This window comes from Euprymna scolopes, chromosome 46 (assembly GCF_053919585.1).
Source record: "Euprymna scolopes isolate OS-2025 chromosome 46, ASM5391958v1, whole genome shotgun sequence".
Taxonomy (NCBI): Eukaryota; Metazoa; Mollusca; class Cephalopoda; order Sepiida; family Sepiolidae; genus Euprymna; species Euprymna scolopes.
In genome coordinates this window covers 52,534,962-52,547,596 of record NC_136527.1, presented here as the reverse complement: position 1 = coordinate 52,547,596, position 12,635 = coordinate 52,534,962, and positions in this window count along the sequence as shown.

Here is a 12,635-nt window from a genome sequence, read left to right as displayed (position 1 = left end):
GTGGTTATCGAAAAAAAAAAGATTTACACTTTGGACTTTACAGGTAAATTTACACATGTTCTTTTTTTGTTTAAAATTTGATTATTTTATTGATGTTTTATCTTCAATTTGTGATATATAAAACTTGTGCACAAAAATTAATTATTAAAATTCTAATAGACATTTCAAAATGGGGGGGTAAGTTATAAAACAATGTTTGTCTAAAGTATTATATTCAGTTTATTAGAAAGAGCATAAAATTTCACATTCACCCTGAAACAACCGTAAAAATTGAACCAATAGAAAAATTTTGATAGATTTTTAAATTTTAAAAATTGAAAAATATTCAGCTCGTAAAAATCAATTGATTTCATTACGTAAAAAAATGGCTGCCTGAACGCACGCACGCACTTTGTAAACACTTTTTTTAAAAATGAAAAATAATACTTCTATTATTTTTTAAACAAGTTAAATAGTTCATTTCGGAAGTATATTCTATAAAGAAAATAAATAACCCACTTTAGAAAGAGAAATTACGAGTTTTTTTTTTAAATTTTATTCGCAGTTTTCTGTTAGGGATGTCAAAAATCCCCCAAAATTCTGATACACCTATCGCTCCACACACGATATGAAGCCACTAAATTTTTTTATGGAAATCTCTTCAGACAAAGCATAAAGGTAATAGAAATTTTATATAAGAATCGCTCCAGACACAGGATGAAAATGTTATATGAAATTCGCTCAAGACAAGGCATAAAGCCACTTAATTTTTTGTGAAATTCGCTCCAGACAAGACATGAAGCAACTTGAAATGTTTTATGGGAAGTGCTCCAGACAAGATAAAAAAAACCTCTAGACTTTTTTATGGAAATCGTTCTAGACAAAGCAGAAAGCTACTGGAAATTTCTCATGGAAATTTCTCATGACGACGCTTGCAATGTTTTTTTAAAAATCGCTCCAGTCAGTTGGAAGTTTTTCTTGAAATTACTCTAAACAAAGCATGAAGCCACTTGAAAGCTTTTATTGAAATCGCTCCAGACAAGGCACAAAGCCTCTTGAAATGTCTTATGGAAATCGTTCCAGACAAGACATCATGCCATTGAAAATGTTTTATAATAATTGCTTCAGACAGGGCTTGGGGCCACTAGAATTTTTTTATGAATATCAGTTGTCTAATCATTAACCAAGGTAATGTATTTATGTATTAATTTGGAAATCATAACGATCCATCTAAAAATTATTTTTTTTAAATTATGGTTGCCTTCGTGGGAAGTGAAATTATTTCATATATGTTGCACAATACCTGTCGAGAGTACGTTAAATTGTTTCATATATGCATATAAATTTCCCGTCTGAGGATAGGAAAACTTATTTTAAATATGTGTTGTACATTACCCGTCCTCACAAAGGTAAAATTATTTCATAAACATGCTGTGAATTACCTATTCTATGGAGGGTACAATTATTTCACACGTGTTCTAGGTATGTAAAAATTCTTTTGCTCGAAATAGCAAATGATACATGGATATTAAAAATTCATCTATCCTAAGAATAACAGATATGTTCAAAATCAACTTCAATTTTGTAATAGTTTATATGATCCCAAGCAACGCTGGGTAGCCCTGCTAGTGTAAAATAAGCACCCACTTTCTGGCCACGTGATATTTCTTTTATTTGTTTTGTTTGCCTGCCTGAAAGCCGATTTGGTAAATTGTTATTTACTTTCCACCTTAACAATCATCTTTAACATTACAACTTCGATAGGTTTTTTGGGTATGCTGACAACGAATATCGCATTTAAATTTGGTACAAGCAAGAAAGTATCTGGATATTAAACAATGCAATTGTTTGTTATCAGTGGTGGCCAATTAAGTATTCACTTGCACATACAGAATTGGCCACCACCGATAACATAAGGAATTACATTGCTAATTATTTGGAAAACTACTTGTTTGTGGCAAATATATGTGCGCACTTGCACATAAAAATGGTCACCACTGAAAACATAAGGAATGACACATATCTGTATAGAGATTATACTTTATTTTTGTTCTTAAATATCCCCATGGCTTTATCGAGAAAAAAAAAGCCAAAAACATTTTTTGCACAAAAAACAAAGGCAAAAAGTAACCCCCTACGTAGGTGGCCATAAAGTTGGTCCTCATTTTACGTTTCATTTTTATTCAAATGTGATTCCTCACATTTTTAATGTGAATTTTTCATATCATGAAAACGATTTCTCGTCACCATTTTTTAAGCATATATATGCTTTCATCACCCTCAAAAACTTGTAAAATTCGTCATTGTAAAGAGTTTTGGGGGGTTGGAAAGATTCTAGACGTTGACCAAAACAACAAACCTTAAAAATTAATGAATTAAAAATAATCATGATTCTTAAATGTTATGGTGTTAAATGGTAATAAAACGAAAGGAACACAGGACTTTTAGAAACAAACATGTATTCACATATATTACAGGCAAGGCGGATTGAGCAATATCATTCCTCAACTGTTGGGCGTTTGCACACAACCTCCTTGGCCACGTACCAATCTCTGCTAGGCACCGGTACTCGTTACCGGAAGTGACGTCACCAGAGGAAGTGACATCATGAGATAGTCCATTAATCCCATGGAGGGGCGTCTCCAACATTAAACCAATTATAGTATTACGATTCTGAATTTTTTAGATGAAGAATGATTCTTTGTATTACTTAAATTCTTAAGACTACTGTTCTCATCTTGAGTGTTATTTATTGTACAAACATTGTAAAAATAATAATTATCGAATATTTACTTACCGGATTGTGATAGTACACTTTAATTTTGTTTCAAAAAGTAAAGGCGACATAAAATTAAACTATTTCGTATTTTGGAGACATTAATTGTCATAGTTGACTTCTAGCTGCAATCATCACAACTTACAAACGAAATATTCAAAATCTCAAACCGTGACGTGTCGCTACTTTTGCTATAGAAATAATGATTTCCATATAGCCTTGAGCAACTGCTTTTGTATAAAAATAACTGAATACTTTTAATTATTACAAATAAAATAATGTGATTAAAAAACTCGCTCCTGCACATTGATACCATCGCAGGAACAAAATACGAAGGAAGGACATTAAAATAGGATTTAGCATTTTTTTAGGTGGATACAAAAAATTATTCCAGTAATTTCCAACAACGAACTTCACTGTGTTTAAAAGTATCACTCCCGCGTTGCACATGCCTGTCAGAAATGCCCCTTTTGTGTATCATTTTCCCCACCTGGGTTTCCACTTTTTCAACCATGCAACACATTTTTCACTGCATATGAGTAAAAACACGTCTGATTGCTGTCGTCTCTCATCATGTGTTCTTATTTCTGTCTTTTTCTCTTCTCCTTCCCGTGACATCAGTGTGCACACGCTTTGCATATGTACTAAGATAGCGGCTTCTCATATTTTCACTAGTCAGCTATTCTACAGCTGCTGCTGATTTTCTCACATGAGCATCATACACGTTATGCAAGTTAAATTATATATGCAGCATTTAAATAAAATCTGAGTATTATATCTCTAATTTCTTTCATAATTTATTTCAGCTGGTAAGACCCTTCTGGAAAGTTGTTTAATCCAGGTATTTTGAAAGTTGTGTAAAAACTGATATTATTTTAATTTTTTTATAAGTGTGATCCATTATTAATTTTTCTTGGTATTGACCATAGAAATTCAGTAAGGAACCATTATATCTCTCTTGTTATTTATATATTCTTTTATTTTTCTTTCAACTATGAGTAAAATAACATGGGCATCTATCTTTTAGATCCCTAGCCATGTGTTTGTTATGAAATTTGGATACGTTTCAAATGTTACCTGTGATAATCATCTGGGAGTATGTAAGCTAATAAACTTTTAATCCCCTTCCTAATCTTGAGGTCATTCTCAGATTAGCATGAAAAAAGCTGATGATTTCCTGACATATTTTCCCTGCAATCATATGAAACTAAACTCCTAATGATTGTCACATCTTGAAGTCAAAGAGGATAAACTGGTAATGATTCTATTTGGATATAGGACACCTTATTTTCATCGGTTGCTAAAAGGAACTAATTTCTCAGAGTAGCATGAAAAAAGCTGATCATTTCCTGACATATTTTCCCTGCAATCATATGAAACTAACAAAAATTCCTTCTCCTCTCTACCTGCTTAGGTAAAACTCTCCTCTGTCCATATATGAAGAACAGGAGAAAGAAGAGACAAGATATGCAATCAAAAAGCCAAAATGAACAATTCTCCTGACCAGGACAATCATCTCGCAATCGAGTTACTTATTTAAAATCCTGGTAGTTGCATGATTGGTCCAAGTGATGAGGTGTTGGTTGGAGTCTAAAACTATATGAAACGTGCTACAGGAGGAAAATGTTGATTGCTTTCATATTTCTCCTCTCTTAACAGTCCCCCAAAATTATGTGATTAAAAACAAAAAAATACATTAAGACGGTTCTAATTAAAATACATGAGTATTTTTACAAAACTTTAAAATTGACATCCATTATAGATATTGGTGGTCAGTCCTAAAGTAATATGATCACTGTTAAAATGGGCCAATATTCTATGAGATATGTTATTGATATTCTTAGCTAGTATGGATTGAGCCACACATGGGCTATGTTGATTGTCGGCTGAATTCAAGCTTCTTTTTTTGTTGTTTAACCCTTTGGTCGGTCCTGCCAATTTGGTGGCCAAAAGTTTTGAATTCTGTTACTTACCCTGAAAATGCTTTAAGATACGAAAATAAAATTAAATATTCCCATTTTACTTCTAGGAAACTGTCTGTTCTTCACTTATAGAATGCCCCTAAGCCCTATATGTCCTCATTCATTATAAAAGGTATGCCAGGAAGCATTATTTTCAACAAAGTCTGACTCCACATTCACAACACCAAGTTGTAATCTTTGTGCATTTGGAGCCTTCGTCTCAGGTATTCCTTTAATAATGTTACCTATTGTCTTAGCAGTGTAACGAAATGTCTGGTTATTTAGAGTTAGCTGAGGTAGCTGACATTGTCAATGGGTAAATAGTTGGTATTGGAGTCCAGGTTGGCCCACAATGAGCAATGAAATTTCTTCAACAATGACATGTCAGCTCACTCATTCATCAATAATGTCACCGGACTGTACCATTTTTCAGTGGGGGTGTTAGTTTCAACACATGAATGAAGTACCTGGTAAAACAACATTTATATCGTTACATGACTAAGACGATAGGCGACAACCGACCCAAGAGTTAATGTCTTTCTATGGGAACACCCAATGCATGTTGAAAATCATCTGACGGTAAATTAACATCAGTAGATGACACTTGATTACTTCCATGCGTGGTTACTGCTTGAGTTAATAGTTGTGTTAATAAAAAAATCATTTCTTTTGTCTTTCCAATAATCGTTTTTCATAACTCAATCCTAACGCTTCACATACTCTGTCCAACCGGTTAGATATAATCATCTTTCAGTCTCATGCATGAAACGAAGCTCGAGAAAGAAATATTCGGTACTCTTTCATAATTTGACCTGGATTCTCGGAAATTCCCATCAAGCATGGATCAGGCAAGACCGGCAATCATTGGTTTAATCTGAACGTTGTAACAGACACAAATTTCAAAATGAACAAACCGGAAAATTTGGTACTTTTCATAGACCAAAAAAATAATAAAAAGTGATTGAAAAAATATTTTTGCAAATTATTCATCAGCAAAATTTTTTTCTTTTTTCTTCAAGAAAAGATGAATATTTTTAACTGTAAATTATTAGGTGAATAAACAAGTTTTTTGGGTTTTTTTCTTGACATCATTTTCTTCACTAATATCTTGACATGCCCCTCTCCATGCGGCCATTTCTTCCTGCCTTGGTGGATTCTTAAGCTTCTGTTTTTTTTTGCACAACTTCTTATAAATGCTTTCGTTTTTGCTTCATGGTTTACCAAGCTCAACCGCGTCATGGTTTCACTATGACAAAAGGTTCTGTCTGAAGTGCGTGATTTAATCATGGTCCTGCATGGATTGGTTACATAGACACTTGGAGATCACAGCGTTAGGTGTATCAGAAGCGGACATTAAAATTGCGTGATAAGAATTTCAATAATTCCACTTATTATCTTTCGAAGGTAATAACTAACCTCAAACCCCGCCAATTCCTCTTACCTGAAGTCGACAAAGACAACACGGACGTCAAAGAGATGTTTAAAATAAAGTTAAACTCATAGAGGAGATTAGAAATCAGTCGCTGAGTTGACAAAATCCTTTTTACACAAACATCTAAATCAACAGGAACCAGCATGGCTAAGAGATACTGACACATTTGGCTGGCTTTGTACGCATTGGACTTTCTACAGGAATTACATCATAATTTTCTCATCGATACAGGAATAGAAGCGAGCGTTATCGCAAGAAAACTAATAAAGAAACAACACACACACAGACACCGGTCTTTTTACAAGTTGGGAACCACTCCCCCATTCCAACATACGGTCACAAATCGATAATAAGTTTGAAACGCACATATCAATGGATATTTACAGTGGCAAAGATCCCATTTACGATTCTAGAGTCAGATTTCCTACACTGTTGTGGTATACTTGTCGACGTCAAATGCGGTAGAATAAATAACAATACTAGACTATCAGTGCAAGGCAGAATCAGCAAAAAAATAAGCCGTCGTATCTAAAAAAACGCAAACGACACATGCACTAAAATACTTCAACATTTTCCAAACATTACGCGACGTGTCTCCATGGACGATACTGTCAACCATGACGTCACTCATCATATACATAGTATATACAGACGCAAGGTCCGCCCATAAGCGCCTGTCTGTGCAGACTCTGACCCAATCACTTAAAGAGAGCAAAACAAGAGTCCCAACACATGCTGGATTTAGGCATCATTAGTCTGTCACAAAGCAAGTGGTCCACATTTTTCCTAAGAACACCTTGGTTGATTGGCGCCCTTGTGGTGATTATAGAGCAATAACAGCCGAAAGTACCGGATAACTATCAGGTACCTCACTCGCATGATTTTTCAATTCGCTCAACGGAAAATCAATTTTCTCCCAAATCGGCCTCTTGACCCTGAAGACATCCTCTAAACCGCCATCCCAACTCCATTCAGATTTTTTGAATGCATCAGAATGCCTTTCAGATTGAGAAATGCGGCCCAGGCTTTTCAACAGTTCATAGACGGAGTCACTCGTGGATTCATCACCTCAACTAATTATTTCATAGACTATCGGAATACATGGCTTAACAAATGTGACGAACTAAACAGAACAAGGTAAATACCCAGTGTCATGCACTCATACACATATATTATTTACATGTGCATATTATTCACACTATGAACATATTAACTTATACATTTCTAAGTTTTGTGATTACTTTGCTTTCTGTATCAAACACGACTTTTAATAAAGAAGCTTTACTTATAGAAAATGACTTGTATTCTTAGAAAATTGTAGATATGAACATGTTTTGTTATAAATTTTGTTTCCTTCAGTTTTTCCATGTCAAAAATTCTGTTTACGTTTTTAATTAGCACTTGCTAACTGGTGAGCGTAATATACAGTAGTGTTTAATTGATTTCTTTTATAGCAAATGTGCACGTCACAACCAATCTACAATTGTCATTGAAGAAAAACATATTTTTAATTGCAAATTACGTGTGTACATGAAAAAATAACAAGTGCAAAATAAAACTATTTAATCCAAAGTGTAATTAATGAAAATGTCTAACATTTTGTTAAGTTTATTTCATGTTTTCGTTCCTTCAACAAAAGAAAGAGCTAAAGAAATGATTTAACACCAAATGTCATATCGTTGGTGACTCGAATAAGATCGTTCACACGATCGGTTTCGTAACGACCTCGTCTAATTTCTCATATAAGTAGAACGACGAAAATTAGCACAGTTATTAGTTTTTTCCAGATAACATCACAGAGTTTCATATTTCTCGCATAGTTTAATGCATCTCTGGAGACCGTTTTTGTAGAAAACGCAGACATTCATTAATCAAGCCGTATCATCTGAAAACGCTTTCAAAAACAAATTGCTGAGGTAAAAATCAGATGATACAAGGTATTGCCAAGTGAGCGGGGAAAAATTCATGGACGTCTGCGCTTCTGATCTCAAACATTGTGTGATATGGACCGAAGTGATATTTTTCAGGAGGATATTTGCTGATCAGACCCTCATGATTTTGCTAACTTATTTAATTTCCTGAAAATTTAAGCATAATAAACTCCTGTAAATTGTGGAAGCCAGTTTAACACATCTAGAGTGAATCTTGCTTCGGTGCAGTATGATATTCAATGCGTTTTTGCTTCTGGAAATTTGTCAGCAACCTAGGAATCCATCAGATAGTTTCAACAGATCCTGCACTAATCATGACCTGTTTTTGATTTGGCGAATACTTAAGCATAAATCTTCAAAAAATGAGCCTCCGCATTGTTTAGAGTTGCTTTATCAATAGCAGATGGAGGGCTACCGATCTCGAATCTGCTGCTATAGATTTCATAACATATTGGAATTCACATGACAACGTTTTACAAGAATAATATGTGACATCGTTTCTTTTAATTTCATCAAAAAGTATTCTGTGGCGTGCATGATTTCAAATAGGACAACTGATCACTGCATGACACTTGGCAGGCTCCATTTCACACTTAATTAATTTTAAAAACTTGTAAATCAAGAACAACTATAAGTTCAGGTTAGTAATTTGTCACATAACCCATAGACATATACATTATTGCATATGTAACATTTCTACGAGATCAAACAAACGGAAGAGGGTCAATATCATTACTTATTGAAGCTTTCTTGTATTTAAAAAATCATGCACAATAAACATATATATGAAAACAACAATGATAAAAGGCTAAAACCTTAAGTAGATATTTAGACATAAAAACTTGGTATAAAATAATTTTATTGAATGTATTAAATTAAAAAAAATAAAACACTTTTAAAACGTTTTATTGAGATGTATTAAATTTAAAAAAACACACACATATAACAATATCAACACACACATATAACAATAATACCAACACACACACATATAACAATAATATCAACACACACATATAAAAAGAATACAAACACACACATATAACAAGAATACAAACACACACATATAACAACAATACCAACACACAAATAAAACAATAATGCCAACACACAAATATAACAAGAATACAAACACACACATATAAAAAGAATGCAAACACACACATATAACAAGAATACCAACACACACATATAACAAGAATACAAACACACGCATATAACAAGAATACCAACACACAAATATAACAAGAATACAAACACACATATATAAAAAGAATACCAACACACACATATAACAAGAATACCAAAATATGTTTTTTTACCTTTTCAAAAGTTTTATCATTTGTGAATAGAACATACTAGCAGATACCAGACATTTACAAAATCTCAAAACTACAATTTTGTGTTCGCATGTTTGTCTAAAGCTGATTTAATATAAACAGAAGAGCCACATTACAAAAAATATTTTCAGTTTTTCTTATTTTACTTTGTAGGGAAATCAAAACTTAGTTGGTCAGCATGTGTACGTGTTTCAAAGGGTCGGTAGTAACAAAAATAGAAAGAAGGACTAAAATAGTTGTTCGCATGTTTGTCTGAAGCTGATTTCATAAAAACTGTTAAGACGTCACCTCGGTATAAAAGTTGTATGTTCTTTCATTTTAAAGATTTACATAAGAATAAAAAAAATGTTTATTTAAAGAAAATAAAAGGATCATATTATGTTTTCTAGTCAGATAAGAGCCACATACATTACAAAAATATGGCTTTTTAGTTTTTCTTATTTTACTTTGTAGTGAAAATTGATACTTAGCTAGCAAGTGTGCATGCTTCAAAGTGTGCGTTGTGTAAGAAATCCTAAAATGGTTACATCCAATTGGTTTTATGGGCAACGGGTATGACAGTGATGCAGAATGTCACCATTTCTATGAAAGAGACAGGTAAATTAAAAAGACGTATATATTATTTAATTGGAATTCATTGAGATGAGTATTATTTATTAATTTTATTTATTGCGAACATCATCTTTTTTATTTGTTGTTTCACGACGTTTCGGCGAACTATTCCGCTGGCCTTCGTCAGGTGGTAACCACGACGGGTAGAAACTCTAAATCTCCTGACTGCATCCACTGCGATTAATGCCTTCTGTAGTTGTTGTCGTCTCACCACGTTTTTGGTCAAGTAAGAATCTGGCTGGCTTTGGGGAGGATGGAAACTGCTATCTCCAGACAATCATCACCTGCAACCATAGAGATTCAACGTCTCTATCAACTGCACCACGGGCATCGAAGGGCGATCAAGGTTGAATTTTTGGTCTTATAAATTCATGTTTATAATCTGATTTTCCATGGTCTGGTCCATAGCGAATGGTATATATTATTTAATTGGAATTCATTGAGATGAGTATTATTTATTAATTTTATTTATTGCAAACAATTATCCTCATCTTTTTTATTTGTTGTTTTACGACGTTTCGGCCAACTATTCTTCTGACCATCATCATGTGGTAATCGCAACGGATATAAACTCTGAATCTCATGACTGCATCCACTGCAATGACTGCCTTCTATCACAGTCGATGGTATGATATGTCCAACTGTTGTTCCCAATACTTGCTGCAGCATTCAATATTCAACATTTTACAGATGATGTGGATATATTTACACAATCCATTGTATTTCATTGTATAGTAGCCATACTCTAGCAAATGTCAAATGGCTCAAACTAACTTCTCTGTTGCACAAACTACACTTGTCATGCTGAGATGCTTCATCTTATTAGAAGCATTGGGAATAAAACTTTGATCGTGAGCAGTCATCATAATTTTGTCCTGATAATAGTGGCACTATACTCTTTTAAGCCGGTCTATAAAAACCTTCCTTATTTATAAAGTCCTGCGTGAATAAGTCCAGAAAATATTTGTCATGCTATTGTTTTGCTCATTTGTTCAATTTTCTGTAATACGTTCTGGAGTATTTTTAAAGACTCGTTTTAGTGATGTCCATAGCAGACTTGCTTTCTGATTCTGTCATGTTTGTAAGACGGTTTCGTACAAAATTGTTGGCACACTATCTTACTTCTTAAGATTTCAGGTTTTTTTTCATGCAGTACAAAAGTCCTTAGTATTTTGTTATTTTCTCCCTATCTGCTGTTATGGCAAGCATCATTACTACTCAACTAGGAGTGTCACATTCTCCTTCTTTTCCCATACCACTATGTCAGGCTTCCGTATGTGTTTTCTTATGAATTAACATATTTGACTTCTGTGCAAAAAAAGAACCACATATTTTACATGAATGTGGCTTTTCTCATTTCATTAAATTCCCCCTCTCTGCTCCATTAAGGTCAGCATAATAAGGGACATACTTCAACTGCCACTTTCACCCTTTTGTCCCATATCACTGTGTAAGGGTAAATAGCCGCATCTTCTAGGTATGTAGCTGTAGGACCAAACAAAGTTCAAGTATGTGCAAAAGAAAAACCCATGCTTAATGTTAAGTTTGCAGGTTGAAACAAGTAACGTAGAAAGCAATACAAATGACGACTCAACAAACAAAGGTAGATCAAATAAGAAGTGTATTAGGAAAATGTATATTTACAGCATATTAACATAATGGTCTCAAATAAGAAAGTCTTTGCTGGAGAAACATATCTGTGCTTGGCGGCGCTCAGTGGCTTCTGGTGAACACACACTCAGACTAACTGAGTCTTCCTATTAATGTGTAATTACTATCCACATATGCAAATGAATGTGTGCCACCACAACACTTAACAAGTTAGTTTCTTTTCCATATGTGTTTTCATATGATTCAATAAAGTTGACTTCCATGCAAAAGAAGAACCACATACTTCACATGAATGTGGTTTCTCTCCCGTATGTGTGTTAATATGATTCAACAAATGTGACTTTCGTATAAAAGAAGAACCACATATTTCACATGAATGTGGTTTCTCTCCTGTATGTGTCTTCATATGAATCAACAAATGTGAGTTCTGTGCAAAAGAAGAATTACATATTTCACAAGAATATGGTTTCTCTCCCGTATGTGTTTTCATATGAGTCAACAAAGTTGACTTCCGGGCAAAAGAAGAACCACATACTTCACATGAATGTGGTTTGTCTCCCGTATGTATTTTCATGTGATAAAACAAATGTGACTTCTGTGCAAAAGAAGAGGCACATACAGCACAATAATATGGTTTCTCTCCCGTATGTGTTTTCATATGATCCAACAAATTTGACTTCCATGCAAAAGAAGAACCACATACTTCACAAGAATGTGGTTTCTCTCCTGTATGTGTTTTCATGTGACTACACAAGCCTGACTTCACTGCAAAAGAAGAACCACAAACTTCACAAAAATGTGGTTTGTCTCCCATATGTGTTTTAGTATGTCTCAACAAAGATGACCTCTGTGCAAAAGCAGAACTACATACTTCACAAGAATGTGGTTTGTCTCCCATATGTGTTTTAATATGATTCAACAAATGTGACTTCCGTATAAAAGAAGAACCACATATTTCACATGAATGTGGTTTCTCTCCCGTATGTGTATTCA